Genomic DNA, 7,214 nt, shown 5'->3' on the forward strand with positions numbered 1-7,214 from the left:
GTCCCTTGGGGACGATTATTTAGAGTCATCGAAATATGTCCTAATTGAATCTCAATGCCCTTTATCGATGATTCATGTGAATCCACTCTCTCTTGTATTTTTTTCATTGGACCTAGTTGTTGCAGCATTCCTTTAAGTTCAGAAAACCCATCATCTTGTCTCACTATCTGTTATTATTGAGGCTGTTGATAAGCTAGCTGCTGATTTTGCTGGTTGTAACCTTGTTGCCTTTGGTAAGGCATAACTTGACCTTGTGGTCGCATAGCTCCAGGATTATTGTTATTATTGTACTGCTGTTTTGTCGGCCTATATTGTTGATTCTGCTTCCCCCAATTCTGACCACCTTGCCTATGTCCCACATAGTTGTCCACATAGTTCATATCTTCCTGATAGTGCTGGTTGTCACCTTCCGCACTCCACGAGTATACATATGGTTGGTTAATGCATGGTGTGCATAAGCCCCCATTAGTTGCATCAACTATGTGTACCTGCTGCTTCTGGCCTGATTCATCGATCTTTTTGGTGAGGATACTCATTTGCGTCATTAGAGTGGACATATTTTTAGCTATGGAGTTGTTTGGTTCCAAAGACACTGAGTGAACTACAGGAGTGATCGTAGAGTCTCTTGTCATCCATCCTGAGTTTTGGGCCATTTTATCAAGTAGGGTCTTGCATTCTCTGAATGTTTTGCTCAAAAATGCTCCACCTGCTGAAGCATCAACATTGGCCTTTAAGTCGTCTACAAGTCCCATGTAAAACCTCTGCCCCAACATCTGATCTGGAATGCCATGATGTGGACATTTAACCAGCATCCCCTTGAACCTCTCCCACGTTTCTTATAGTGTTTATGTTGGTCTCTGCCTGAAGCTTAATATATCATCAATTTGTTTGGCCGTCTTATTGGGTGGGTAGAACTTGTTCAAATATTGCTTGACTAATTCCTCCTAAGTAGTGATGGAGTTTATGGGGAGTGAATTAAGCCAAGTCTGAGCTTCTTCTGTCACCGAGAATAGAAACAATAACAGCTTTATTGCTTCCGGTGTCACATTAGGTTGCCTTTGCGTGACATATATTGACAGGAAGTTCTTCAGATGCTGCTGAGGATCTTCAATGTATGACCCTGAGAACAATCCCTTGTTCTGCAATAAATGTAACATGTTGTTTGTGATTTGAAATGATTCCGCTTGTATTTGAGGGATTGCAATTGTGGTTGCCAGATTTTCTGTGGTAGGTTGTGCCCAGTCATACAATGCTGCTTCTGGCACAAGAGGCACCACACCCTGATTGTTCGGGTCATTCTCATTGTTTCTGTTGTTTGGATTTTCTACTCCGTCATCCATGTCTGGTTCGATTTGTTTTGTTGAGTTCTGTTGTTGTTTGCCCTTCTTGTTTGCACGATTCAGTGCCTTGAAACTTTCTCTGGATCTGATAATGCTTCGAACAATTCACCAGTTCTTGAGGAGTTTCTAGGCATGCACTTGTAGCACCCAAGACTACAAACGTTAGAATTTCAATGTATTTGGTTTGCAATGAAGAAAATTGACTACACTAAGAATTCTAGCAATTATTTTAGCTGCGATTAATAACACCATTAATTCCTCCGGCAACGGTGCCAAAATTTGATCTCGCCCAACTATGCCTTATAAAAAGGACTAAGCGGTCATTGCAAATATATTTCGGTTAATAAGTCCGGAGTCGAATTCCACGGGGAATTAACCTATTAAACACAACTACTAGACTCGCACAAATTCACGCAATCAATCTTCAGAAATATTTAAGTAACAAATTTGATGTTTACTAACTAAATATCACGTAATAAAAATGCAATAATTAAGTAACTAACTACGAACGGGTTGTAGATAAGAATTAGAATGATCTAAGGTTATGATTTCCCCTATTGTCGGAATCCTTTTCGCTATGTTTTCTATAAATTTGCCTAAGTCTTCTCTACCGATCATGAACGCTCAGAGTGTTGTAATTCTCTCTCAAGTAACTACCACAATTTACTAGACATATTCTCCCGAATTATGCTAGCTGGCATTAAGTACGGCTCACTCGGATTCGCACCCAAGGTTTCGTTATCCCTAATCCCACCTTTAAACCCTCTGTATTGATCTCTCATATACGTTAGGAGTGATGTTGTTCAACAACTACTTAAATATGCACTCTCTCCCGAGTAATACACACTAAATAGGCACAGTTGATTGAGGGCCTTTCAATCAACAACAATAATAATATAGTGGAACAAATAGAGAAAATACTACAGCAAATCTATATTAACGTAACAGGAAAATCATCCTCCAATAGATTTTTTCAAAACCCTAGATTAGGAGATTAGCTACTCATACTCATAGTAACAATATTCCAGATGTTTTGCATAATTAAATTATAAGTAAAGATGAAAGGATGTAGAAATCAATGATTCTAACTCCCAACGGTTGTTTCACGAGCTATCCTTGCCTCCGGTTGCAAAACTACTTCAAAAGTGGCGTTTTATGTCTATTTATATGTGTAGAAAAATACCTAAATGACATAGGCCAAGTCCTAGTCAAACCAGGAGACGAAATAAGCGTTCAAAGTTCGGAGTGTGCGCGCCTCAGACCTCGCCTCGCGAGGCTTCACGCGAGCAATACCTCGCCCCAAACCTGGCGTCGCCAGCCTTAATGAGAGGTGGACCTCGCCTCCTGCCTCGCCTAGCCTGCTCCCACGCGAGCTAAAAGGCTCTCCCAGCCAGCTCCCACGCGAGCTATTAAGCTTGCTTCGCCAGCTTTCTCATTTATCCGCTGCTCACTTCTTTCTTTCTTCTTTTCAACTGTTTTCGAGCACGCTTTAGACTTTAATTATTCCTTTTGCTCTACTTTCATCTCCAATTCACCTACACATAAAATAGACTCCATTACGCGCAAATAAAGTGTAGTTTAATATTAAAGCACCTAAAATGCAAGGTAATTAATGTACTAAAATATGGAATTATAGCCGCACATCATGCAGTTGTTGTCAATTCGTTGGGCATCTAGTACAATACCTTTGATATATTTATAAATTTAATTTTTTTTAATTAAAGTTTTAATGTATATTTAATTGTAAAATAACAAGACAAATATATGAACTGAAATATCTTAAATAATGTTTTAAAAGGTATTTTTTGGAAGAAGTTCTGGGGCGAGCCCTGAGACGAGGCGCACTAAAAATGTATTGAGGCGTACCGAGACGTAAGCCCCAACATTCCAGGCGTTTACCGAAGCGTAAATCTCAATGTTTTGGGCATTCATTTGGGGAATAAGCCCCGAGAACGTTTCCAAAAGTTTAAGCTAAAATTGTTTAATAAAATATTTCTTAAACTTAAATACACAAAATAACTCTAGTAAATTTTTAAACTAAAAATCTTAAAAGTCAAAGGTTTTTTTTTATAATTATTTATCCTAATTTTATAATTTACAACTGAGTAACAAATACACTTTAGACCTTTGTTTGCAAAGTGCAAACTACTGAGCGAGTTTTGTCCTCCAATTCTTACTCTGATTTCACGCTTGCATTTTCTTCTGTATGTTTTATTTTCTTCAAGTTTTTTATTTGTTATTCTTTATTTTATATATTCTTTTAAAGTTAGTTTTTTATTTTAGCATTTCTTTTGGTATCCATGTAGTTTAGATTTTATTTTGATAACTCTATTCTGGCTATTTGTATTATACAATGAGTATTTATGATTTGTTATCTAGTTTAGGTTTTTACATTAACTTTATATTATTGTTATTTTTATTCTTTGAATTAATAGAAACTAGACTATTATTTTGGTGGTTGAAGTTTAGGCGTTAGGGTTCTGATTATTTAGGAATTAGGCATTAGAACTTAGAGATAAAGTACTAGAAGAAGTGGAAGGGTTTTTGATATTTAATATATATATATATATATATATATATATATATATATATATATATATATATATATATATATATATATATATATATATATACATTTTGTATGTTATATACAAATTTTATATATTAACTTATAAAATATTATATTCGAATTGTCCATGAGGCTTACGCCTGAAGGCTTTCGCTTTGCCCTGTAATAAATAAAACGCCTCGCTTTTCGCAAACATTGATCTTAAAGTTTTGAAGTGAGTTTTCCCTCGAGAATCTATAATCGATATATTAAGGAATTTATTTCAAACTTACCTTATAGCTTGTGGACAGAACTTCAAAAGATTTAACGGCTTAACCTAAAATGTATGCTCCCTTCACAAAGCATAAATTATAGTTTCACATTGCCTCCAATCTTCCAAGACCGAGGCTTCCTTAAGTGACATGATATATTAGAAGCAAAATCAACGAAGAGGATACCAAATAAGTAATTCCATAAATGAGAAATAATGTTTTAGGAAAAATATAAAATACTATCCAAAATGAATTTATAGTTTTTCCTTTGATAAATCTTAACTTTAGATCTTCTTCTTTTACTTTCTAAAGTAATCATTCATCTATTCAATTTATTTTCTAAATCTGTCTCGAGCAAATATAGGAAAAATATTGTAGCTCTATGTAGACAGAACATAGATTCCTGAAACTCCTAATATAAATACTGGCTCTCCAACCAGCAGCAAGCCACCCATTTGTCTCCTCTCTACAAATATAGCCTAAAAGATTTTCATTAATGGAATCAGAAAGATCAGTTTCCCAGAAGATGTCTTGCTCAGTGTTTCTCCTCTATATGGTATACATTCATTTGTGCTACTTATGTATATATAAACACACTTTATGTGTTTTTATTTTTTATTTTATGGTTTCAAGTTTCATTAGGGTAGGCTCAAAAGATGTCTAATCACACCCTTCCCTATCATATTGTTGTTGTTATTGTTTGTTGCTTTATTTTTACTGTTCCTTCAGTCGAGGGTCATTCGGAAATAACCTCTCTATCATTACAAAGTAGGAGTAAGGTCTATGTACACATTAACCCCAGATCCCACTTATAGGATTACACCGGGTTTGTTGTTAGTTGTTTGTTGTTGTTGTTGTCTACATACACCCTTGATACGGCCCTTCCTGGATCCTGCGTGAATGCGGGATGCTTTGTGCACCCTACTACTCTTTTAGGGTTAAGTTTCAGTGATGCCAAACCTAAAATTGTATAGATACTAGTTTGTGTTTCTTAATTTGATGATGTTTTCCGGCTTCCACGTTGAGTTTGGCTTGGTTTTGTATCAAATACTTAATTCACAACGGTTTCATTTATATATACTAACTGTTGATGTATTAAAACTGTTAAGTTTTTCTTTTCTTAACACTATCCTGCTTCTCTCATGTGTAGATGTGTTAATCATATATGATTTTGTTTTTCCAGACTGAATGGCTTTGCTCGTTACTAAATCTGATTGGAATGACGAGGAGGTACATATTGGTTTTTAGTAATTTCTTTATTCAATTTAATTATTTAGGTAGAAATATTCCCTTCATGTTCAGTCACATATATTGTTGTAGGTTTCCTCTTGTTGAGCATTATACATCTACAGCACTAGAGCCTGAAATGAAGGACGAGGGTAATGAAGATGAAGATAAAGAAGACGACGATTCTGAAGAGAGTAGCGATTATAGTGGAGAATGGAATGGAAAGATATATGGCGAAATGACATCTAGTGATGATGAAGGAGAGACTTCTAATAACGGACGTGGAGATGATGATGATAATGATAAAGAAGACGATGATAATGAGAAAGATAATGGTGAAGATGAAGACGAAGAAGAAGAAGAAGACGACGACGACGATGATGATGACAGTAGTGATGATGATGATAGTGACGACGATGGTAAGATTTATGGAGAGCAAAGTAGCAGCGATGACGAAGAAGCTTTTATTAATGGTGATGCTAAGAAAAATGGTAACAATGGAAGTGGAAACGAATGAAGAATCTGGCTAGTGTTTTAGCTATATATGTCTCTTTCATTTGCTTGTGTTGTCTGTAATTTTCTATTCTGCTCGTTCCGTTAGTGCATTAAGACCCCCTTTTTATGTGATTTTCCTTTTCCAGTTTTAGTGATGTCAAATTTTATCTTAAGTTTTCTAAGTACTAGGTTTTGCAAGTCAAGCGCATTATTTTTCTTGGAACTTATGTTTGTTTTGAAACATATACTTTTTATCTGTCGTATTGTATTGTATTTTAAATACAATATTTGTTTTGATTGTTACTTAAATTTTATTGTATTTTATCGTTATATTCGTTGTTACATAATGACAAAAAGTATCACTTTACAGAACGGCCGAATTGACGGGTCGCGTCGTTACCTTATTTTTTCTCTCATCTACCCTACCTTAAATAATCTTACTTTGCCTTTTATCCTACCTTTTTCTATGATAATTATACCTCATAGCTTACCTTTTTTTTTGTTGGTAAATATGTAAATAATACCATTAACTCACAAAACCATACACCTAAAGAGCACCCATCCTCCAAAGCCAGGAAGAGCAGGCCTCCGACAACCATGTATCAGCTAAGTACAAAGTAATATGTGTATTAAACTATGACAACTACTAGCTTTCCTAGAGTTCTAGAGTATTTCTATTCTACAACCTCTCTTTTAATTTGCGCCAACACTATATCAGTATTTCCAATTGTTCCCCTAAATATCTTCTAGTTCCTTGCTCTCCATACATGGTATGCCACTGCTCCCAGATTGCTGCAATTTGCTCCTTTTGGAATTGTTTCCATTGCCTTCTCTTCATTCCTTCAAGCACCTTGTGAACTTCTCCTTATCATATAGTGATCCTTGTTCATTGTTGGATACCTTCTCGCACCTCTCCTATCCAATCACATTCTGCAAATAAGTGTAGCGCGGGGTCTCCACATCTTGGCTGGCGCAAAGACAACATGTGTCATCTGCCACTGGGATATGAAGGTGTCTCAATCTGGCATTGGTAAACAGTCTGCCGTATACAGCTAGCCAAACCACGAACATGTGTTTTGGTTGAGCTAGTGTAGTCCAGATTTGCTCTGCAATCTTCAGTCTTCTATGCTGCCCCACCAGTGCATTATAGCTGCTAGTGATAGAGTATTACCCATCTAGTTTCAAATCGTATCCGCCCTGGGTATACCAACCTTGCATGATTTCCTTCAGTGCATTTACCTTCTTCCAATATCAACTGCAGTCTTGAGGAAGTTTATGAGTCCAAATGTTAGTGTCAGTTTTCATGTAGAAGCCATGCACCCACTTCACCCA

At 36.1% G+C, this 7,214-nt stretch overlaps 1 non-coding gene across 1 annotated transcript; it reads left to right on the forward strand.

Moving 5' to 3' along the window:
* The first annotated feature begins 783 nt into the window (after positions 1–783).
* LOC142169994 (small nucleolar RNA R71) lies at positions 784–890 on the forward strand. The gene has a single exon (XR_012699613.1). It is a non-coding gene; the product is annotated as a small nucleolar RNA R71 (small nucleolar RNA).
* The last annotated feature ends 6,324 nt before the right edge of the window (positions 891–7,214 follow it).

Source organism: Nicotiana tabacum, chromosome 15 (assembly GCF_000715075.1).
Source record: "Nicotiana tabacum cultivar K326 chromosome 15, ASM71507v2, whole genome shotgun sequence".
Lineage (NCBI taxonomy): Eukaryota > Viridiplantae > Streptophyta > Magnoliopsida > Solanales > Solanaceae > Nicotiana > Nicotiana tabacum.